The sequence below is a fragment of the Pleurodeles waltl genome, chromosome 1_2 (genome assembly GCF_031143425.1).
Source record: "Pleurodeles waltl isolate 20211129_DDA chromosome 1_2, aPleWal1.hap1.20221129, whole genome shotgun sequence".
Classification (NCBI taxonomy): domain Eukaryota; kingdom Metazoa; phylum Chordata; class Amphibia; order Caudata; family Salamandridae; genus Pleurodeles; species Pleurodeles waltl.
In genome coordinates this window covers 93,338,447-93,364,355 of record NC_090437.1, presented here as the reverse complement: position 1 = coordinate 93,364,355, position 25,909 = coordinate 93,338,447, and positions in this window count along the sequence as shown.

Genomic DNA, 25,909 nt, shown 5'->3' with positions numbered 1-25,909 from the left:
TAGAGGATGTTGAGTAATGTGGTGGGGTGTGGGGTGTTGTTTGCGTGGCTAGCTATTGCAGTCTTTTCATGTTGACAAAGGGTTGTATGTAATGTGGGTGTGTGTTTTATAGTGCTGTGGGTGGATGTGGTGTGTGCCTCAGTGTCAGGTGTGTGATTTTCATTTTGGCCAATGTTGTGTTGTTTGTATTTGGGTGGCCATTCTGACCGCGCCGGTGTGTACCGCCAATGGTTTACCGCCGTTGAATGTCCTCTGTGGTGATTCGTGGGTCATAATGTGGTGGGCGTTGTTTTGTTGGCGTAATGATAAGGGTGTTTGTACCGACACTTTAACACTGACCTTTGGTCTGGCGGATATGTGGCCGTATTCTGTTGGTTTAGTGTGTGTGTGTGTCATAATATGGCAGACGGATGTTCTCCTCCACGATGGTATATTGGCGGCTGTCACCGCGGCGGTAAGCGGCATTTACCATCAATGTCATAATGACCAACAATGTCTCTTAAAATGTTAGCTTCTTATTGTGAATTTGACAGTTTTACCTCACAGCTCATTAAGGGTCAGTTAGTGGTGAGATACTGTTCCAAAAAAAATACAAGAAAATGTATTAGCATGTAAAAACCCACCCTGGATGAAGCGATTGACATTGCAAAAACTATTGAGTCGTCCAGAGAAAACGTAAAGCAATTGGAATCTAACATGCAACGGGTAGCCAGTGTAAATCAGAATATAAGTAAAGGTGAAATTAACAAATTGCAACAGTCAAGTAAAGTACAGTCTAGTTCAGCATCAGCTAAGAAAAGTCATTGTATTAGACCTTGTTTGCCACTATCTCAAGGGTATTGGAAATGCAACAAAACAGGACACTTCGGCAAAGTGTGTAAGGTGGGTAAATGTTGTAGTACCAGTATTAGCAAAAGTAGTCCAAGAGGGGTGCTCATTCAAACGGTCCAAACCTTGAATCCCAGTGATGATTTGCATGATGCACAAAACCATTTAAAAGAATTAGTTTTATCTGTAAATATTGTTGAAGCAAATCATGAAAGTATCACCAAACGCTATAATGGTCCATTGATACAGTTTACCATTAATGACTTAAGTATTCCTTTGCTTGTTGACTCAGGGGCCAGAATAACCATCATTAACATAAATAAATTTAATGAAAAGTGGCCTGATCAAGTGTTAATGCCTCCTGATGTGGTAACAACAGCTTTTGAAGGAATCAAAATGTATTTTCAGGGATATTTCTAAGCAACCATTGGCTTTTCTAATAAGACCATCAAAGGAAAGTCTATATCTACCAAAAAGGCATAAATGTACTTGGGTGGTGGCACGAAGCTGATGTTGTCGTAGTCATAAGACCTGGAAATGAGCCACCTGTTTCTATAGAGGACTGTTTTGATGTTGGAGGTGTACTTTCACACCAAAAGGATTTCTGACTTTCCTAAAGTTTTTAGTGAGAGAGTAGGTGAAATTAAGAATTTCAAGCATGTCATTGAGGTTAAAGATTGAATGTACATCTGTCAAGCATAAACTTTGTAATGTTCCTTTCAATGTAAGAGGTGATTTGACAAACATGTTGTCTAAAATACAAGAAGATGGAATAATTAAATGAGTAGATGCTGCTTTATGGTTATCTCCAGTGGTTTTGGCAAAGAAAACATTCTGGAGAATTAAACCATTGCACAGATCTAAGATCTCTGAAAGATGCTATACAGGTGGAAAATGTTCCACTTCCTCATGTAGAGGATCTAATCAGAACAGCAGGTCAGGCCAAGTCGTATTGGATTCGAAAGTAGCTTATCCTCAAATGGTGTTGGAATCTGAATCTCGTCATGTAACTGCTTTCGTTACACCTGGTGGCACATTTGAATTTTGTAGAATGCCATTTGGTCTGGCCTCTGCTGGATTAGTCTTCCAGAAGATCATCACTAAGATTTTGAAAGGGATAAAAAAAGTTATGGTGTTTCAAGATGATATTTTAGTATTCTCAAACACTCTAGAAGAACACAATTGTACATTGGGACTGGTGCTGAATGCTTTGGGTGAACATGGCGTATTGTTAAGAAAAGATAAATTTGTTTTTGCAGTAAAGGAAGTGGAATTTGTGGGACACATACTTTCATCAGAAGGGGTTAAACCCATACCTGACTTTGTGGAGGCAACTGTAAAGCTCCATATGGTACTGTGTCATCTTCATTGAATGTAAGATAGGTAAAGCCAGTGGCACCCGGAATTATCCAAATGACCACGTTTGTTTTGTTTTCACATGTGTTTGTAGGTGTTTTGCTTCAAGAAAATCAGTCTGTACTGATCTGGTTATTTGTGTGTGTTCAGGTGTCCAGTGTTTACTGGAAAAATCTGGACAAATTTCAATCATAAAGTGGTTTCATGTGTTTTGCCTAATTAGGTCTATATGTTCTGCATAAATTAAAAAATCCTAACATGGATTGTAGTTTTTTTTATGGTATTTGGTTGTTGTAATTGTGCACACTTCTCAAGAAAGTTTGGTGCCAGACTCTTTGCCTCATTTGAAAGCTCATATCCCAAAAATAGGACACAGAGAAAAGCATTTTTTTTGTCTTAGAGTTGAATGTGTAGTCATGTTCGGCAAATACGAAAACAATGAGATCTATCCTGGCTAAATGTGTGTTTAAGTCATCATCTGTCAGATATATGTCATCGCAATAGGACAATGGTTCTGAGTAATTACCATGCAATATTGATGTCACATGTGCCGTGAACCGCCCTGAGCCTTTCTCATAACCTTGGGAAAGTCAACAGAATCATCCCTGAGAGCCAAGAGCAGAAAAAGTGGTTAGATCCCTGTTTGCTTGGGCAATATTTTGGCAGAAAAAAACTCTTGGAGGTATCCAAGGTTGTTTTGCATTTGTTGTTGTTATTATTGTTCATTAGTGCTGTACTGCGTGCATTTTGTATTGCAAAGGTGCATGTATGACTATTTAGATGCTTGTAATCTAATACTATTCTATAGGAATTAACTGGCTTAGCTGCAGAGAACAAGGGGTTGTTCATTGGAGATACACAGGGTTCACTTACTCCCTAGTATTTGTGCTGTGAGAGAATCATCCTCACAGAAGCTCTTGCTTCATGTTTTATGGAGTATTTTGGTTGCACATGTGGGCTAGACCTTAAGGGTATTACATGATAGTGAGAGTCCCTTTCTCAGCCCACATGGTTGTGGTATAATGCTGGGGCTTGCACAAAAGCCCAGTCAGCAGCACACACTTGCTTTGCTTGCTCTGGAAAGAGGACTGAGAAAGATGGTAAAATCACATCTTCCCCTTATGGAAGTCTTCTAACAAACTCAGGCTGACAATTTTTTTTCTGCCAAGAGTATGTCGTAGCTTAGTGTTAATATTTCACCGAAAATTACTTTAATTGTGCGCACTATGTCCCCCTCTATTTGAATGTTTACTTTATAGACTTGGTCTGGAGGGGCGACTGCCTGGGTTTTGACTTCTATGCAGTTGTTAGTTGCTCCCACATCCAAAGCTCTTGAAGATTCTGGCAAACTATCATGTTCTTTGCTTTACTGCTGAGCAGAGTTACTGCCCATGTCCTGTTCTGCAGTAATTTTCTAGGTAAGTGTGGCATATTTTGCTGAAATTCCCACAACCTTCTTTTTTAATTGTTTTTTTTGGCGAGGAAATTTCCCTTCCTTCTTTATGATAACATCAGATGAGCATATTGAGTCCAAAAAGGATGTGTATCAGTATACTGATACCTGTCAGGCTATTTCAAATTATCACAGATACGCAAGTTATAGCATTCTTCAGAGCTCTCTGGCTGCGGAGATTTCCCTTGTTATTTTGTTTTATCTTTATCAAATTTTTTCTTTGTCTCAGCGTTTTTTTATTTTCCTTTTGGGGATTACCTTTAAGCTGTGGCTTATTTGGTCTGGCCCCCAAATTATCCCGACCTATACCAGTATGAGTCTCAGCTATTACTTTTGGTAGCTAGCGTTCATGGTATACTAGAGGAACTTGTGCAAGACATTGGTGTACCATCCATGCTGCTGCTTCTCCTTTAATTTCATAAAATAATTGAGGATTCTGTAGCAAAATTGCCAATTAATTTCATCCCCAGGTACAGGGCAGGAGCAACCCTGCATTCATTTTGAATTTGTTTTAACACCTCCAGTAAAACCGCATGAGATGGTGTACCATGTGTTATGGTGTATATTGCAGCAAAAACTGTGCCCCAAGCAGCACAATCATCAATTGAGGGTACCATCCCAAGTGACAAGCAAACTGTGAGAATTCTATGTTTATCTTGGGATACCACATGGGAAAACACTGCTTCCAACTCATTTGTTTTTTGAGCAATCCAAAACGGAATTCCTTCCCGTTGAGAGGGTACTTTACCCATAATAGCATTAATAGTCACTGGGTTAATCCCTGGCATAGCCAATTGTTGTTGGATGGCTGGAGCAGCTGTTGCTGAGGCAGTATTCAATGTTCACATTATGAACTGTGTTAAATATCTATGTAGTCTAACTAAATTATTATATAATGGGCAAAGATCTGCTGCCTGTAGATTTAGTATATCTGGGTGTGCTAGGCAGCTAGGACTGGTCATGTGGCCACATCTTTACTGTTGGAACCCAATCTAACATGTTCAACAACGTGTGGTAGGGTGCCTTGGAACCAATTTTGATGTTCCTGATATGTAAAAGGTATTTCTAAATAGTTGTATTCTCTAGGTTGTGCTGGCGGGTTAGCTACCTGGTAGGTGTGAAATGTATTGAGTTGGCATCAACTGAAGGAAAATTGATCCATGCATAAAATGTTTCAGTTTTGTATGCATTGTGTGCTTCAATCAGGAATGTAACATCCACCCCCATTAGGTTGCCCATTTAAAAGTAAATGTTGTGTGGCAGCATATACACAGTTCACTGGAATAACTACTGGCCATTTTTTTAAAAACAGAATTCAGAGGTGGAAACACAATGTGTAGATACCCTTTTAAATGCTCAAGCTTGAACAACCTACAGACAAACATAGGTGCGACCTATATAGATGAGGAGGATATTTTCCTAACACCATGGATGTCTTCGCATTAAAGTGAATAGGGCACCTTAAGCATACAAGAGAAAACTACTCAGGAGATCCATTAAATAAGTACTTGACCTTGATACACTGGTGGTGCCATGTTATGCTGGTCCTACTTTGTTATTTGGACTGCATTTTTAGGACAGTGTGTGTGAGACTGAGTCTATACACACAGTTAGTAATTGCCTGCCTAACTTCTGGCGAGATAAAGAGATGCAATATATGTTTTCAATACATTTATTGAAACAATCGCAATCTTGCATATAAGAGTGAGCTGCCATAATTAGGCAGATGAAACAGAGCAAAGTGATCAGCATTATGAACATGATAAAGAAGATAAACAATCCAACCATGATGTTTGTGGTTCTAGATTTACTAGAGGTTCCTACCTTACCCTATGTATATGCTAAGAGCATATCAGGTATTTCCTTCTGCCTGACCCAATCTAAGGGATTAGCCCCAGCCCCATGCCCAAGAATAGTGTCAGGAATCAGCCTGTGGTGTAGATGGCAATCCTTTCGGCAAGCTAGTAGATCAGAGACAGCTGAGCTGCATGTCACACAGCTTGTTTCCCAGGATAGTCATGGTTGGAACCCCCTCTGCCACCTCTGGAGCACCATTTATATAATAAACCATACTGTATTAGAAGTATAGTTCTGATGCAACGCTATTTCTAGGTCAAAGAAGCTGTCTCCTTAATAGGCAACACAAACAGTGCTTAATTTGTGCTTGTTGTTTCCGGTGCAGAGCACCGGCACTTATTTCTGAGGGCCGGTGCTTAGTTTTCTGTCTCAAGCATTTACTGCGAGCAGAAGACACGTGGGAAAGTTGGAGGAAGAGAAAAACGAAAAAGTGTCAGGAAGGGGAAAAGTAGGAAGCTACAAGAGTGAGCTGAAGGGGCAGGGAGTGGCTGTAAATGGACTGAAGAGGCCTGAGGTGGCTTCAGGATTACGCTGCCTCAGTATTATGTGCCGCGTGTTTAAGAGGAGAGCTTTGAGCACCGGCACCTTTTTATTTACAAATTAAGCACTGAACACAAACCACCATATCATGTATAAAGCTTGTGCAAAGGCTAACTAAACAAACAGCTTGTTCCTCGCTTCCCTAGAATAAAAGCCAGCTAATAAAATATGTAAAAAATAATCAGTAAAAGCAGGCCTACTAAAACGACTAAAATATGAGCACTAAAATGAAGCTAAAACAGGGGTGACCAACCTGGGTCCTAGAGGTCCTCACAACACAGGCACCCTTGCACCAAGGTGCAAGGGTACCTCTATTGCAGACAGGATTGTTTTTGGGCAGGAAGGGGCACTTTACTGCACAAAAGCAATTCCCTGAGGCGTTTTCCTCTTTCTATGTGTGCTGCAGAAAGCAGCATACATAGCATGAGGAAAAACCGAGGAGAAATATATACATTTCTCCTCGTCACGCCTCACCAGGGGAGGTGTATGTTTTTGGTGCTTTCCCAGGTTTACCTGTTCTTGTAAATCTGGGAATGCATCAAAATCCATGGATGTTGCGTGGGAACATCCATGCTCCGCCCATGGAAACGCTTCCCTGGCGCAGAGTAATGGAACACAACGATTTGCACTGCGTTACTTTGCTTGAGGTTTATGAAGCCTCGGAGGGCCACGAAGGTGGCCTTTGCTTGGCTTAATAAATCTAATTTTTCATTTGCATCACTCTTGCACCATGTTGTGTGGTTCAAGAGTGATGCAAATATGCCCCTACATATATAGTCAACACTGGGTAGTTATAGTTAAGTCAGATGTTCCATTGGGAAAGTGTTTTACATGTTGCTAATAACTTTGACCCCGTTTGATGATTCTCCATAAAACTTTCCAAAAAGGTGCTACTTTTTAACTAGTTTGTGCATTGAGAATTTTTCGGTGAGCAATCAAGCAGGGGGTGAGAAATAAGGGGAGTCCCAAAACACAAAATCCTCATGCATTTTCCATAGAGGTCTTTAAGAAGGGTTACAGCATGAACTGCTGACAGGAATTACACCAAATGTGGCAGAAAACTAGATCTTGTTAGGCAGATTGTGCTGTTTGATATTTGGTGTAAATCCATTCAGCAGTTTTTGAGAAATGACCTGTCAAACAAATATGAATATTTAGACTGTTGGGTCAGCAAGAGTCTCGAGAGAGAGAGAGGGAGTGCCAGTTTAAAAACAGAGCCTTCTCTTTGGCCCAGTGAGCTCTTTTTCCGTTGGGCCATCTCGCTTCCACAAGAGTCAGACTCCTGCAGAAGTGAGCGCTGTGATTGGCTGCCAGCAACATGAGAAAAATGTTGCTGGGAGACATTACAGGACTCGGGGACTTAGTCCCCTGTTCTGAAGATGCAAACAAATAATCTAGGAGGTTTTAGTAGAGGTAACCTGACCCCTTATACCGTTTGGGGGAGCCCAGAAAAAAAGGAAATAATTGCTGCGCTCCTGTGGGACTCCATTGGGATTGTAAAAGAAAATGGCAGCTGGGGCCGCTTTATTTTATTAATGGGAAGTGAAGAATGCACATTCCGCACATTCTGTTTCTGTGCATCGTTTCTGGCCAGCTCAGAGGATTTCTACAAGGGGTTTGCCTTCACACTCCATTGTGCTACTTTTTTACATTGAGGTATCAAGGCGAGGAATGCCTCTGCAGACAGTAGACAGCAGCCACAGGGAACTACAAGGCATATAACCTCTGGAGCCCGCACCTGTTCCTCATCACTGGCATTCAGTGCGCTTAAAACGCGTGTTGCTGCCCGCCTTGTGGGGCTGCACATTCTGTTTCTGTGCATCGTTCCGGCCAGCTGAGAGGATTTCTAAGAGGGACTTGCTTTCCCCCCTAATTCGTACTACTGTTTTAACACTGAGGGACTGAGGCGAGGAGTGTCTCTGCAGATGGTAGACAGTAGCCACAGGTGACTAGAAGTCCCATAGCCTCTGCAGGAGCCCACACCTGTTCCTTATCACAGGCATTCAGTGCTCTTGAAAAGTGCATAGCTGTCCCGCGGTGTTCATCGTTTCTGGACAGCTGATACCATTTCTAAGAGGGGCTTGCCTTTTCCCCTCCATTGTGCTATTGCTTTTACACCGAGGGATTGAGGTGGGGAGTGTCTGTGCAGGTGGTAGACCGTAGCTGCAGGGGACTATAAATCCCATAACTCCTGCAGGCGCCCGCTCCTGTCCTCATCACAGTCATTCAGAGCACTTAAAAAGCACGTCGCTGCCCCGCGTTTGGTGGCTACACATTCTGTTTCTGTGTATTGTTTCTGGCCAGCTGAGAGGACTTTTGAGAGGGCCTTCCCTTTCCCCTCCATCGTGCTACTGGTTTTACACCGAGGGATTGATTCGAGGAGTGCCTCTGCAGACAGTAGACAGCAACTGCAGGGAACTACAAGTCCCTTAATCCCTGCAGGAGCCTGCACCTATTCTTCATCACCGGATTTCAGAGTGCTTGAAAAGTGTGCCATTTCCCTGTATTGTAGGGGCTGTACATTCTGTTTCTGGTCTTCGTTTCGGGTCAGCTGAGAGTGTGTCTAAGAGGGACTTGCCTTTCCTCTCCATCGTGCTACTGTTTTTACACCAAGGGATTGAGGTGGGGAATTCCCCTGCAGACAGTTGACAGCAGCTTTAGGGAACTACAAGTCCCACAACCCCCCTCAGGAGCCCGCAACTGTTCCTCATCACAGGCATTCAGGGCGCTTGAGAAGCGCGTTGTTGTCCCGCAGTGCGGGACAGGTTCGGAGGTGCCCGGGCCAACGGCAGGCCCATCCACACCCATGGGAGCCTTCGGCCAATTTTCGACTAGGGCAAGCTGCTAGAACTACCTAAGGTGACCACCCGTCCGCATATTTCACGGACCGTCTGTAATTTGTGTCTCATGTCCGTGAACATTTCTATCACGGACGTCTTTTGTCCCTAATTGTGGACATTGGAGGGAGCTGCGCTGTCTCCCTGCAAAAGCCCCATAGTTCTTTAATATTCACTACCGGGCTGGCTCCCGTTCCTGCTGTAACCTCAAGAGCCTGCAGCAGTCACTCTCCTACCTGGCACAGACTGCCATCGGCCCATTATCCTTCTGTTCGTCCAATTATCACATCCAGAATGATAATGGGCCTCGCTGTGCAGTTACAGGGCCCAGCCTAACCACCGAGGAAGCTTTGTTCTCTGCAATCCAGAGATTGCGTAGGTGGCAGCGCAAATTTGCACTATTTCCAGATTATGTAAATTGCAATAGTTTACACCAGTCAGCACACAATGCCATCTTTACAACGATCTGTCAACACATTTAGGATTTTTGTTCTTCACAGGTAGTTGATTTTCAATTTTTTTGTCGATGGGAAAACTGTAATTCGGTCAACGCTGTAGCAAAATTTCACAGACACCAGTACAATTTGCAAAATTAAGCCCTCACCTTCTACCTATTTCCATTACATATATTTATATTTTATCTCAAAGGAATCTGGCATAATTTTTCAGAATAATACAATTGTTGGTCAAATGTCAAATCTGGAACTATAACCCAGGACTCCACCATTTACAGTCCTGGGGTGGAGTGAGGGTGTGAAAATCTAAATGAGCAAAAACAGTCTACTTCTGTGAAAAGATTAAAAACGCATTTGTTTAGCCTATCATGATATGCACGAGACTGATTATAGAATAGGACAGCATGATGTGAATAAAACATTAACAGTAGAAGAGGCATCCTAAAGGGTCAGATCGTTAAATGGCACCTGTTAGTTCATTTTGCACTAGGACTTGGAATTTTTGCACCAATTTTGAAATGTCATTTGCATTAATGGCCTAGTACAAAATAGCATCTTTACACAGGTATACCTGTGCAAATGTTCTTTTTGTATTTTTTGTGTTTTGGTTTGTTTTGTTTTTTAAATATTCAACTTTAGAATTGCCATGCAAAAATGTTTGCCTCAGTGCACGATTTATCTGAACTAGTGCAAAATTGTCAATTTTAAAGTTTGACATTTTACCCTGAGTGTACCAATCTTGTAATTGGTTTTCTGAGATTGGATTGAACCAACAAAGCAAAAAAAAATCTATGCACTTAGAACATGTATGTTTTCACCATAGGCATTGTTACCTAGCTGACAATTTCATTGTAAAACAGTTATAGGGCTTTTTGTTTTTAAACATCACTTGCAGACTAGTGTCATTAATGGAATTTATGGTAACCTAGTAACTTTCTCGATTGCAGACATCAGCATTTTACCAGCATAACAGTGTATTGTGCGATGTTGGGAAGCACGCTGTCATCCATATGCAATTCATTATAGTGCCTCTGCTGGTTATATGGACAAAAGGACTGTAAATCATGTTTCCTTACATCAAGTGATATGTGTCGAAAAAGTCGTAAACCAGAATCAGGTAAAGCTAAAACTTCTATTAACGTGTGTAGTTATGAATTTTTATCTTGGCACTGGAAAATTAGGGAGTGGTAATACAAGGTTATTTTCCTTAGGCCCTCATGAGGAGATGCATGGTACTGGTGGGATGCAGACTCCCGTATAGTGTCGTGAAACGCCACCAGTACTGTGCAATTATGAGCAACGCTACTGGAATTATACAGCAGGGGAGAAAGATTACGCAGCAAGATTGACTACATTATGTGGAAAAAAACGATAAATTCTGAAACAAATTTGGGGATAGTATTACTTCCTTATTTTGTCATTTTTCTGCATGTTAACACAGTCCAGCAAAGATTTTACCTCTGAAGTATGAGTTCAGCAAACAAATTCACAATAAGGAACAGAAAGGGAACCAGTCAATGTTTTAAAAGGGCCTTTCATTGCATGGCAACACGTGTCACTGTGCTTAGTAACATTTGTTTGAATGCTAGAAGCAACGTTTTCTGTGAAAGTCTGCAGATAATGCAACAGGTGATGGTTTATGTGGCAAATTTGTCAAATGCATAATTACACAGAAAATGTGACAGCCAGAAAATTTCATAATTTCCCGTATCCCTGATTGAGTTAAACCTCATGGAATGGGGAATTACTGTGTGTTCTGGTTTTACCAGGTGTGAAACCGTTGTGGAATTCCCTGGTGCTTGGAGTTTAACACTCGCATTTACTCCCTGCTCCAAGCTGGTTAAGGGGAAGGGGGGGGGGAAAGTGCCCTGGCAAGGGTGATGATATAGGTTCCCCTTTGCTGAAAAATAACCCTCTGCAAGGGTGAGAACTGAGGCTCAGCTGCTGGAAGATGCGTTGTGCAGCTGAAGTAATGCATCAGTACTGAGATGGGGTGGGCCTGTGCAGTGAGGTCCTTCATTGTCGTTGAGGATCCCAAAAATGAGGGCTTGCAATACGCAGTCTGGCGTTAAGGATGTGTTGCACATTCGGGGTAATGTGTTAGTTCAGACGAGATGCAAGGCCACAATGTGGAGTCTGGCTCATTGTCAAGGCTGCCATTTGCAAGGGATGTGAGGGCCTGCATTGAGGATACCTTGTGAAGCAGTTTCTGATAGGACAACAGCTTGTGAGGTGATGTGTGTCTTTGCACTTATACCTATCCACAGAGGAGCAGTGATGTCTCTTCTGCTCTGGGTTGCACTGTGCAGCAGTGGAGATGCATCAGTTCTGCTGGAACCACAGAGGCTGACTGAGCGCCTTAGGCCACTTCCAAGGGTCCTGGTCTGGGCTGGCACCACTTGGAAGAGTAGACTCTCAGATGGCAGAGTCTGGGTGCAGACATAAGATTATTGGAGCCTTCTGTCCCAGAGGCTCTAGTCAGGAGGCCAGCCCACTAGCCCGTAGTCACTTTGGGGTCCTGGGTTCAACAGATGAAAGTCCAGTCCTTCTCACCCAGACAAGAAGGCAGCAGGTCAGCACAGCAGGGCAGCAGTTCTTAAAAGCAGCAGAGTGGCAGTGCTTGAAGCAGCACAGCTGACCTTCTTCCTGGTAGAGTATCCTCAAGTCTAGAAGTGTACCAAAGAGCTGATGTCTAAGGTCCAATATTCACACTTGGTACCTCTGGAAGGTGGGAGAAACTTCTAGAAATTCCCTTTGAAGTTCTCAAGCACCATACCTTCTCTGGCTCCAGGCTAACCACAGGTTGTATGCTGCCCTTTATGTGGCAGCAGGACAAAGCCTATTCAAGTGTAAGTAGGGCTGGGCCCACCTCTGCCCTCCCATTCTGTTAGCAATGGTCCATCGATTTTGGAGGGGTGGAGGGCAAAATACTGTCACTTACATCAGTGGTCAAATTTTGCTTGGTCTGCTGTACTACTTTTTGTAGTTTATTTTGGCTTTTACTTAGATTGGTTGTTTATTTACTTACTCATATACTATTGCACAACCTCCTCTGTGTCTGTAAGACTTAACTTTTGTCCTGAATTTTCTCCTTCTGTCCTGAATTTCTACAGTCACCATCCTGAATTTGTACCCATGCCAGTTGGTCACCCTAAACTACCCAAGGTGCTAATCTGAATAGTATGCAGCCCATTACACATGGAAATCGAAAATTTGTTGCAAAACTTAATCTAGCGTTCAACTCAGATTTAAGTAAAATGTGAATGATGATGGTCCCAAAACTACCATCATATGTGAGGTATGAAGCTGAATACTCCCTCCTAAATTACGTGACACACTGGATAAGGCACATCATGGGCTGTGGATCAGTTATTCAGGATGATATTCTGAGGGCTCTATGGATTCTTCTGTGACGTGACCGGGTTGAATTAACTTTGAAAACCCAGGAAATAGCTCTTGATATGAGTACTAGTCCCCCAAACAATTCTAAAATCCAGTTTAAATACTATAGGTAGGACATGATCCAAAAGCTTTCATGCGGACCATGGGATCACCGCTATCATCTTTAGGGAAGGTAGACTGACTTGAGACGCCTCAGCAATATCCAGTCTCATTAAACTCTGTCCCCTAGCCCTGGTTATTTGAACTAATTTTCTTTGTTTTTAAAAAAACTAGTGGTGCCATTAGAGTTACCATCTGGTGTGGGACCATTTACTAATTTAAACAGTGTCTGTTTTCAGCTCTATTTTACCATTTTCTGTCAGCCTACTAGAGGCTAATGGGGATACGTTAAATGATATAGGTATTACCTCTACTTTACTTGAACTGACCTCTGGCCATGAGAATACCCCAAGGAAAGAATGCAGGGGCCAAGATAACCTCTCCATATATAGAACCTAGGTCACTGGGGACTCTGCTGACAAAATTGTTAAACTGGAATGTGGCAGGCCTCATGTTGAAGATGGTTCAACATGACTGGAATGCATTTATAGAAGAAGATGATATGTTTGCTGCAGGAACCTTGGTGTATTGCTCCTGTGTTTAAAATTGGTTATTTACATTTTTCATTTCTGCTATACCAAGTAAAGGTGAGAGAGCCTCAGGAGGTCTAACCATTTGAATTAGATCTTCCCTTGCTTGCAAAGTTACTCGGCTGAATAAAGATTGCCCAGATATACTGGGGATCCTGTTAACATCCAAGAAGAGTTACCGTTTTTAACATATACTCGAGGAGAAAGGGGTGGCCACGCATCTAAATCAGTGCAAGTTCTGGAGGAATATCTAGAGGATTGTCATCCCCAACACCAGCTTATCTTGGGTGGGGATCTTAATACGACTTTTGAGCCTTTTGGCTCTCATGATACCTAGCTTCGCTATGAAGAGGATAAACTTTGGGGTGTACCTTCAGTAGAACTTCCTCCAATAAAGAGACTGACCCAGGCAGCCACCTAACTGAAGGGTCTGTCAATTGAACTTGGGGTTAGAGCAACTAGCAGGTGGACTAAGTCAGATGCTTGGGCGGGGGGGGGGATTTACATTCAATAAACCTAATTCAGACAATCGTATTGACTATATTTTGGTTGATTTAAGACTGTGGCCATTTGCAGATGATATGATTATCATGCACAGGTAGAATGACCATAATCCACTATCTCGCTCCCTGCAATCATTTAGTAGTAACGATGTAGCAGATAATTGTCCCCCAGCTATAACATGTGAACTCGAAATCATTAAAAATGGCGGCAAATAGTTGCCTATCCTGACATCCTTCCCGTAATTGATCAGGAATACCTGAATTTAATTGCTCAAGCAATTGATATGGATGCAGTAATTACGGGTTTTGGTCCTATCCATAGCACCTTCTTCGAGCGCATCTTGGCCTGCTTCACAACTCCTGTAAGGAAGCCTAATGGCACACTCTGTAAACCTCCCACCTGGTATAATGGGTATTGTCATAGACCTAAAAGCTTGTTGGTGCAAGCCATTAAGGATAAAGGCAGAGTGCAAACTCATATCTACAGGAAAATATAAACACTCTCTGGGAATTGCTAAATGGGCTTGGGAAGAACAGAGGTGGCGGGATCTTAGCTAAAGATTGCAGTACGTTTTGGGCATTGGTATCAAATGGCAGCAATCCTGCTGCCATGCAACCTAATAACTAAGTTGCTCTGTCTGAGTGGTTCAACCATTTTATGAAGCTTTAGCACAATATTACCTTTAGTGATGATATCGTAGCAGGTGCTCTTCTTCCAAGTGCTGAGCCTCTGTTTGACATTATAGATTCCCTAAAAGCAGGTACACATTGTAGGGCCTCCAGCCAAGACAGCATTCCAGCTGACAGACCACAGCCTGGGAACTTTAGGCCGATTTAGTCTTATTGATCATGTACAAAAAAATCTTTAGTCGATGCGTTTTAGCCAAGATCCAGGAGTGGCTAGATAGGGATTATATCTTACGTACTTAACAGGCAGGATTTCGTAAAAAGGTATCTACTATCAATCAAGTGTTTTATTTCTTAATGATCTATTGGAAAACAGTTGTAGTCCGCCAGGGCAACTTGTCGATTGTGAAATCCGCTTTTGACCTGGCCCCACATTATAGCAAGTACTTAGATAGTATATCATGGGGCATACCTATATTCCTATCATAGCCTGGCAGGGCTGTGTGCTGGATCCTACTTTGTTTTCTTTGTACCTTAACCATGTTGTTCGCCAAGGTAAAATCCCCAATCCTAATGTTTACCAATGATACTTTGTTAATTTCCAAAACCCTGAGTGGCTTACAAAAGCGTTTGAACCACTTTGAGGTCTGCCACTTGCGAGGACTGGAAATCAACACTGCTGAGACAAAAGTGATGTATTTTAATCCACACAAAACATTTAAAAGAAGATTGGTTTATGATGGTGTGCCATTAGAGAGGGTCGACTCCTTTGTGTACTTGGGAGTCACACTTGCAGACTTGTCCTGGAAACCTCAAGTCATTAAAGCAACTGTACAGCATAAACAAATAGTGGGGGCTAATTTCAAAGAGCATAGGGCCTCTTCCAGTAAACAAATACCTCTAGCTCCCCAGGTTTATGAATCAAAAACACTGGGGTCTACTTTATATAGGGCTGAACTCTGGGGTTTTGTAAACTCTCTAAGCTTTCTAGGTCAGAGAATACATTTTTGAGAACTATTTCCAACCTTCCATCCAGCACCCCTTTACATTCCTTGACTTTAGACATAGGCGTAAAAAGGGTGGAGTTATGTGTAGATTTCTCCTGTTGCTATTTTGGAGGCACATCTGGTCTACCCCAGAACTGGCACACAATACTGTTGCCACTTTGAATGTACTGAAACCTGATAGATTCCATAAAATAAAATGGCTTGATAACATCCAACAGTCACTTTGCTCTTTTGGGCAGGATGATCTGTTGGAAAGCCCTTCTGCAGCCCGCACTCCCTCAAAGGAAGAATTAAAAAGAATGTATTGGAAGGAAGTAGAGAATGACGAATTCCGCAAAGTGGTAACTGCTCCCTTGTCAAATGATGTTATGGATTATAAATCCCTTAGGGTATGTGAACAGTTTTAGGACCATATCACTGGATAGGAAATTATGCTATCAGTTTAGAGTAGGCACATTACCACGCAAAGCTTTTATCTACAAATAATCACCATCTGGTTCACTAGTTTGTGTCACTTGTAACCACCTGAGGGAAACTGTAGCCCATGTTTTCTTTGCCTATGCACGGGCCAACTTTCTGTGGCTGGCACCCTTATGCAAAGAACTAGGTACAAGCAGACATAGTACTGCCCTTCACCTATTGAGATCGGATTGTAAACTGTTTATGCATGTAGTGTAACCAAGTTTTTTGGGGCAATGTGGCTGATTCGCAGGTGGGCCCTCTCTTTATGAATATAATTCATTGTTTTTAACTATTCTTATTCTTGAATGTAATACACATTTCTTAACCTTTGATTTTATATATGTTATAATATCTTTTACACTGCAATCCTATGTATGGGTAATTCAAATACTTTGTACTGTTACACTTGCATGTGCTTTTATGCCTTTGTGTGCCGAAAAAGTGTTATTGATTGATAATGGTAAGCAGTCACAGGGCCCCCTCCCTGATCCGCCACAGGCCCTGGGAAGCCCACCCCAGGGCGAAAGTATTGAATAAAGGTATGGGGGCCATGCAGTCCCCCCTCAAGCCACCGGAGGCCCCAGGGGACCCCATTTCCCAGGACTGCTAAACTAATTAATAGTGAGGGCTCTCCTCTATAAGCCATTAATGACCCCAGGGACCGCATCCCACAGGGCTGGCTCAGCCAGGGAGCCCATCCTCTGGACTTAGCAGTTTCCCTGCCCGCCTTAGCGCAAGCAGGGAAACCTGTGCTTGCTACCCCTTGGAGGGAGCCTTTTTGAATCATCCACCTAGTGGGACGAAACGCAACGTCTGCTCCCAGCAGGCAGGAACTTTAAAAGTGCTCCTACAAGCTTGGAGCAGACTTTCGATCTGTTTCCCTGCCTGTACTGATGATCAAAATATTGCTCCCAATGCATGCAGGGAGCCGAATTGGGGCACAGAGGCCTTAAGGCTCCTCCTGTGGCCCCCAACAAATGTATAGTGGGTACACTAGGGCACCCCCATTTAATAATGCAGATCACATCCATTGAGACAGAAAAGGCTAGAGGAGCGGGGCTATGCACATCCTTTCCTTTAATAATATTAAAAGAAAAAAAAAAAAAGATTGCCCTGGGGAACGGGTTCCCCAGGACCTAACAAGGCTCATGGTGGGGGGCACATAGCTCTCCCCTCCTTTGATTAAAAAAAAAAAAAAAAAAATGTGGTCCCCAAGTCCTAAAGAGACTCTGGGAGGGAATTGTTCACCCCCCACTCCTCCTCCGCACCCCCCACCCCAAGGTTTTTTTTTTACCCTGGGGGGTGCGTTGGCTTTGGAAAAGTGGGCCAATGCCCCCCTCCCTTTTAATAAAAAGGAAAGGCCATAGGGGATGTGGTCCACAGGGCCTAATAAGGCTCAGAAAAGGAGGCGACTTGACCTCCCTACCCTTGAAAATACATAGGGACCTAAGGGATGGGGTCCCCAGGGCTACTAAGGCTTGCGGAAGGTGGCCACTTGGTCCCTTTAAAAAAAAAAAAAAAGAACCTGATGATGGGGTCCTCACAGCCTAATAAGGCTCTGTAAGAGGGGACCCTCCCTTTCAAAAAATCTAATGTTTTGGGGTCCCCAGGGCCTAATGGGCTTAATGAGGCTCAGGGAGGGTGGTCCTTTAAAAAAACATAAGGCACTGCAGGGGTTTTCCACAGGGCTAGGCCATGCATGGCACAGGTGTGGCTTCACATAAGGTAAATAAAATATTACCTTCTGTTAAAAGAAAAAAAACCTTAGAAACAAATTTCGTCATAGAACATGTCACAAGTGATGTAATATGTGAGGTCAAGCTGTTCATGGTGGGGCACAGGTTATAGTTATCTCTGTTAACTATACTTGGTGAATTCTGTTTTGTGTTCTGTTTTTTTAGTTTAAAGCGTTAATGTTGTGGTTGTCACTGGGTCCAAGAATGTATTTTAAACTTTACCACAGTTTTGTGGCAAATCTGTGAATCTTCAGCAGGTTTTTTTTTTCTTATCTTTATTTTCTTTTTTTAAAGGTGGGATTTGAAGAAAAATACCCCCTGGGTTAGGATAGGGCCAGTGGGGGGGGGGGCGTGCATTCCATTTTTGGGAAAGGGGGCATGCAGCCCCCCTCGCCAAGCCTCAAGTTGGCTCTGCAGACCCCATCCCTTAAGGCCGACATGGAAAATCAAGGGTAGGCGGACATACTATACCCTTCCCTGAACCTGTGCAAGGCGCTGGGAGCCCCATCCTCTGGGGCCATTTTCTAATGAAAAGGAGGAGGCGTTCCCTTCTCTGACTCTCTTAAGACGTCCGGTACCCCCACCCCTAGAGACAATATTTTCACAAAAGGGTATTTTATGGCCCCAGGGACCTCATTACCTGGTGCCGGCTCAATGACTGTGTCTTGGGAGCCACAATTCTTGCAACACTGTCCTTTCCCTGCCCAACCGGTGGGAGAATGAAGGTGCTCATTTTGGGTGGGAGCACACAACATTTTACCTGTTCATATTCCCAGGCCAGGAAAACACAGAAAATTGCTCCTGCCTGGCAGGAGCAAAACAAAACTGCTCCTGTAGGGAGGGTCTGTACCGGCTCTCACTACATCTGAGATGCTAGCAAACAGAGGAGCTAGCAGGGCTATGGGGGCTTTGGGGCTCACTCCTCAGCCCCAATGTAAAATATGCTGTGGGGACACCAGGACATCCCAGAATATAATTATTTTATTAAAAATTGCCGGCTCCTGTGCAGCCCTGTGAAATAGGGCTGCTTGTAGGGGCCCTGGGGCTCTCCGCACTACCCCCAACAGAAAAATAAATCTGTGGCTAGAGCCACTCGTTTCTTATTCACTACTCCTACCAAGGAGTGCTCCATAATGCCCTAAGTCATTTTGAAAGAATATATTTCCAAAATAGCAGTGCCCCCTGTAAGAGGCAGGAGCACCACCAAACATTTTCTTTGATGTTTTGGGGTGCTGCACAGAGTGTGGCAGCCCACCAGCAGCAGTAAATTTTTTTTTTTTTTAAATCGATGTGTTCAGGAGAGCTTACTGTATTTTCTTAAACAAATCCTAGCTGGAACTCTATGCTCTTCAGCTGGAGTGTAAAGCCACCTTGTGGTGGGCTTTATGGCTACATTTTGTAGTTTGGCCAATGTTAAAAAAGAAACTTTTTTTAAGTAAAACTTTATATATCATTTTCTAATGACAATTTTATTAAACAATGCAATGTCTGAGTAAATGAAAAACATTTAATTGTAATTACTGGTCATTTTTTAACGAACACAATGCATGTGATTTATATATGTTAATATCATGGCCCCTTCATAAAGCCAATAACCCCACTTTTTATATTTTGGTGTTTTGACCCTTTGACAAAGTCAGTAGGTCTGACTTACTTAAAATGATGGCCAGTTAATTCCCCAATCCTTGTTATGCATCACAGGTATGCAAGGGGGTTGGCCACAGGGCCTGGTTGGCAGCCCGCCCCCACAAGGCACAGCCGAAGGCAGTGCATAGCATAGGGTGGCCAGCGTATGAGGGGTTAGACAGAGGACCTGCTTCAAGCCAGGCCCAGTGTCCAATCACATGCTTCGTGCAGTCAAAGGGACTTACAGTTGGGTACGCTAATAATATCTTAATTATTTGAAAACAAAACCTTATAAATTCACTGCACAAACCAAATGTTAAAGGGACGTTATAGTTAGGTGAAAACGTCAGTTAAAACATAGCGTTCTAAACTGATAAAATCACTGGAATTCACCAGTTATTGTTATCTCAAGTAACCATAATTCGTGCCTTAAGGTAACTATAAATCGCACCCTCACCATGCACTGCAAAATACCCTACATATTATATCACTCATGACATGTTCTGTTAAATCATTGTAGTATAATTGCAAAATTTGCAATGAAATCATTGATGAGAATCCTTTGCATGATGGTGGCATAAGTTATAGTAGTTTCAGTAGAGTTTCACTGGTTTTGTTTGTTTAAAACTGTATGTTTTAAGCAATGTTTTCACCTATCTATAACGTTCCTTTAAAAAAAAAAAAAAAAAAAAAAAACAACACTTTAAGTGAATAAATATATTAACTCCTGGCAGTTCCCAGTAGGTAGTTATGGTTAGGGCCTAGTTTCTTTAGGAAAAGAGTATTTTGTTTTGCTAATAACTTTGATGCTATTTGACAAATCGTCATGCAATTTTTAAAACTAGTGTACCAGTCACTTCAGCTGCTGCCTGGAAAGTTTCGAGGTGATTTTTCAAGCGGGAGCCATGAAAAAAGGGTAGGGTCCCAAAACAGGTTTTCCCCATAGGAATTTTAGACACGACTAAAGCTTGAATTGCTGAATGGAATTACACCAAATTTGGCACTAAGCTAGATCTTGATCCACAAAGACCTCTAAATGTAATTTGGTGCAAATCTGTTCAGTAGTAGTTTTGGAGTTATTAAAGAAAGGAGATTTATGTATATCAAGAGATGAGGATCTGCTGCGGATCCTTCACGGGTACAGGTGGATCTGTAAATCCACATGCAAACAGCGATGCTGTGATTGGCTGGCCGCAACCGGAGAGGAAAGTTGCAGCTACCATTTTGTTCATTGGGACTCTGTTCCCAATGAGGAAAATACATTTCAAAAGTGCTGAAGTGGATAGGGTAAAGCTACTCAGACACCATGGGACTGATGGAGGGGTCTGTGAGGGACCCCTCATGGGCAAGAAAATATCCAAAAATGCTATTTTTAACACACAAGGATCCGTGGATCCATCTGGCTTCTCATGGATTTGGGTGGATTCAGGGAGATCTGAACTCCAATTTAAAAAAAAAAAAAAAAAAAATACACCCACTCACAGACCCATACACCCACTTAAACATCTATGCAACTACTCACACACCCATACACCCACTCACAAACCCACTCACATACCCACAAAACCAGTCACACACCCGCTCATAGACCTACATAACACTCACACACCCATTCACACAACCAGTTACACACCCACACAGCCACTCACACTCCCATAGTCACTCGCACACCCACTCATACTCACAAAACCACTTGCACCCACTCAGAGCCACACACCCACTAACTCGCGTACCGACTTACACACCCACACCACCACTCATACACCCTCTCACTGACCCCCTCCAAACCACTACCACAGATACTCACACAGCCACTCCCACACCCATACAGCTAGTCACACATGCACTCGCACATTTAGTCACCACGCCAGATTTACAAAGTGGCGCAATGCATACCTGTGGCAGGAATAATGTATGCAAGGGGGATGCTCCCCCATTTGGGGGGGGCGGAAATGGCACAAAGAAGACTAAAAGATTTCTCTGCACCATTTTTTGCTGCATTTTTAACAGCTGCACAGAACTGGCATTAAAAGGAGGCACACCATTATTTATAATGAGCCTTCATGTGCTTTGCAGGATTAACCTCAATTTTTTTTACGCTAATCCTGCAAAGCGACAAACTAGCGGCAAACATTTTGACGCTAGTTCCCTAACTAACGACATGGTTCACCGTATCTTAAATACGGCGCACATTTGGTGGGTTTAGGGGGCGCTAACGGTGGGGGCAAGAAAAGTGGTGTGACAGTGGATGCAACACCACTTTTCTTTAATCAAGCCCTAAGTTTGGAGTGGGAATAGTGAATCTGATTCCCCCAGACCAACACTTTCCTCAATGTGGCTAGATTTTAAGTGCAAATAGTAAATATAAACACATCAAAGCCCAACACTTACCAAAATATGGTTCTTTTTAGAGTGGGAAATAGTTAAATTTGACCCTCTTAAATTCTAACATTTCCCCTATGACAATACTACACCTGAACCCCCCCCCCCAAAAGTCCAATACTCTGTGTTTAAAGTTGGAGTAAGAATAGTAGATTTGACCCCCCCCCAAAAAAAAGTCCAACACTTTCCTCATTGTTATCGAATTTGGAGTAGGAAAAGTAAATCTCCACTGCTCACCACCCCAAAGTCCGGCACTTTACCTGATGTGGTACAGTTTGGATTTAGAATACTAAATCAGAACTCCTCAAAGTACAACACTTTTCCCATCATGGTTAAGTTTGGAGTTGTAATACTAAATCTGAGTGCCCCCAAGTCCAACACTTTCCCCAGTGTGGTTACGTTTGGAATTGCTATAGTAAATCTGAACCCCCTGTCTTAAAACCTTACCTAATGTTATGTTTAATGGTACTACTAAATATTAACCCCCAAAGATCAACACTTTCCCAGTGTTCTTGAGCTTAGAGGGGGAGTAGTAAATTTGAACCCCCAGCCCTCAACTTAAGTCCAACACTTTTCTCCACTGTGTTTAAATTTGCCATGGAAACGTAAATCAGAATTCTTCAAAGTCCAACACTTTTCCCAGTGTGGTTAGGCTTGAAGTGGGTACTATAACTCTGAACCCTCTTCCCCCTGGAATTCCAGCACTTTATCCAATGTGGTTAAGTTTATAGTAGAAGTAGTACCTTTGAACCCACTCCCCCCCATAGTCCAACATTTTCTCTTGTGTGGTAAAGTTTGAAGTGAGAATAGTAAATCTAAACCCTCACCCCACCCCCTGGCCCCCAAATTCCTACACTTCCTCCCGTTTGGTTAAGTTTAGAGTAGAAATATAATATTTGACCAGCCAAGATTCCAACACTTTCACCAATATGATTATGCTTGGAGTTAGATTCGTAACTCTGAACACCCACCCCCAAAATCCCAACACTTTTGTCAATGTGGTTAAGTTGTAATGGAAATAGTAAATATTTACTCCCAAAGTCTAACACTTCTCCCAGTGTCATTGAGTTTGGAGTAGGAATAGTAAATTTGAGCACTCCATGTCCAACATTTTCCCCGGTGTGGTTAAATTTAATGTCGGAACAGTAAACCTGACCCTCCCCCCGCCCCCCCCCCCCACCCCCTCCCACATTCCTCAAAGTCCAACACTTCCTCCAATGTGGTTAAGTTTGGAGAGGAAGAAGCACATCTGAGCCCCCTCCCCCAAAGTCCAACACTTTCTTCAGTGTGATAAACCTTTGAGTGAGAATAGTAAGTCTGAATACCACAAATTCCTGCACTTCCCCCAAATGTTAAGTTGTGGAATGGGATTAGTAAATTTGACGCCCCCAGTGTGGTTACGTCTGGAGTGGAAATAATTAATTTGACCTTCTCTCCTACAAAGTCCAATACTTTCCCCAATCTGAATCATTTAGAAGTTGGAGTTATAAATTAATATTTCCCCTAATTAGAACAGTTTATCCAATGTGGATAATATTTAATTGAAAATGGTAAACGTAGTATCAAACGTAACATTTGTTTGTATTTTTTACTTAGTACATTAAAACATTATACTCAGTTTAAATTGTTTGCTTTATATTGTTTTTATCATTATTTTGAACATCTAGTGTTGTATACATTGCCTACAACACTTTCAATATGTACCACGTTTTACTGTGCCATATCTTTCAGTAATTACACCTTTGTTTCAATATTGTTTTTTAAGTTACTAATCATTTGTTTACTTTTATAATTGTTATGCATAAGATAGTTGTGGTGAACACACATTTTTCTTTGTAGTTGTAAACATTTAAAAAAGAATCTTGTACCATAATGTTTAACAAATATATAATTGTTTACATTAATTACATTGCTAATGAAATGAGCAAATTGTTACGAATTATGTTATATGTACGAATGAAACATTTATGTACATTTTAACATGTTTGTTATTATATTAACAATAAACAAAATACACTTTTTACATTGGTTTCCATGGGATAGAAGTTGCTCTTATTTTAATTTTTTCCATCATTTTGTCCCATTTTCTTTGTAGTCTTTCTTTGCCGTTTTGGCCTGCTCATGGGGTTTGTGGTCATGGTTTTCCAATGCTGGTCTCTGGTTCATGTAAGGCTATTTTATACTTATTTTCTAATGGTTTAGTCATGGGGGATGTATTTAGACCTATTTAGGCTAGTATCTTTAATTGGATATTTTATAGTATTTTTAGTGAGTGTAGACCTGGCTGTTCGAGCAGCGATAACCACCCCCTTTGTCCCTAGCGCCTTGAGACCCGCACGGGTGAGTAGCGCGCTTTATAAATGCTAATGATTTGATTTGATTTGATATGTGTACGTTTACAGTATTTGTTTAGGCCATTTTGTGAAATGTAATGTTTAATTGCATTTGATATGTGTGTTTAAGATTCATTTTAATGTTTTGTTTTATTTTTTTTAACTTTGTTTTATACTAGGGTTGTAAGCATTGGTGGGTGGGTTTGTTTGCTTTTTTTCTTTACATGTTTCTATTTTTGGACATTAGATTTTATTTTTATACTGGATGCATTTTATTTTTCAGGGAACAATACTATTTTAACCTAAATTACTTTCACTTTTCCCATGAATATTCAGTTTTCCTTAAGCTTTTTTTTATTTTATTTTTTTACATTTTTCGTGTTTGGAATCGTTTCCTTGAATATTTGGATTTGAATTGAATGATCTATTGATTTCTGGTTTATTTTTACATTTTTTTGAGGGGGTTCTTTCTTTTTATCTATCATTTGATGGGCAATATATGCATTATGTTTGTTTACATCAGTGTCTGTGTATGATATTTATGGTGTTAGCATACTTTTTATAGGTGTTAAAGTGTTTAGTTAGAATAATGGTTATTTTGCATTGTATACTTAATCTTATATAGTTACTGTAGTAAAATGTATTTATCAATCTGTTTGGTCTTTTAAATTATTTGCTTTAATTATCTTTAGAAATAAATATTAATAAAGTATGACTTTTTCGGTTTTAAAGATACTAAATCGTATTGTCCTCATGGTATTTTTTTAAAGTTTGGTTCTTGATATCGAGTTTAGAAATGGAAGGCTTGTGGTGTTAATACAAAAAAGTCTTGATTTTAAACACTAGGAATTCATGCATTTGTTTAGTTTGTTTGGAGACCTTGGCTTTTAATTGGCTTAGCACTTGTTCCACTTTTAGCTCCCGGTAGCTTTCTTCTTATTAAAGTATTCCTCGGAAATTGTGTAGGATAGCTTCTTCAAGGTGTTTTTTGGATGGATTTATGCCATGCTTCCACTGTGTTAGTCTTTACTTCGTGAGACTTGGTACTGTCATAGACATTCCACCATGTAATGTCATACTTGGGTTGGTGTCTGTGGTCTGATTGCTGCAGGTGACCAAAACAAGTATTCTCAAAATTATCCGTTGGTGGAGCTAGTGTGGTTTCATGTTGTTGGTAATGGGAGTTCAATTAACATGTCTTAATATTTAGTGACTTCAGTTAAGGAGACATAAGCTAAAGATATCAAATTATCCGATGGCGGAGCTAGTGTGGTTTCATGTTGTTGGTAATGGGAGTTCAATTAACATGTCTTAATATTTAGTGACTTCAGTTAAGGAGACATAAACTAAAGATATATAATTTTTTTATTTTATGTGCAAATTTTAGTTTATTTGCATATGTTTGTGCTCAGGGTGGATTTTAATAGGTGCCTCTGTATGCTCTGGTTACATTGATAGTAGCACCCCCGAACTGCATGTGTGAGTAGAATTTAACTATGGTCAAAATCACTGGAGCTTCACAATCTAATTTCTTTTTTTTTTTTTAGTTCTAGCTGTTAGTTTGTTGTTTTTATGTGTTAACTTCTACTTGTGGCTTGTTTGTTAGGTAACAGTGCATACATTAATGGGATATCTGAATTTTGATATTGACTATGTATTTTGTTTATTGGACTGAATTGTTGCGAGTACTATTTAAAAGTATCACCCATGTGCTACATTGCATTCAAGTTAGTCACTCGCAGTGCCCTGCCACAATGTACAAAACCATATATCTGCACATCTTCGGCACAGTGAAGTGTATACAACATTTTGTCACATAACAGCAACATCCCATCTACCAATACAACTGACATCCTCACATTACACCATGCCATGG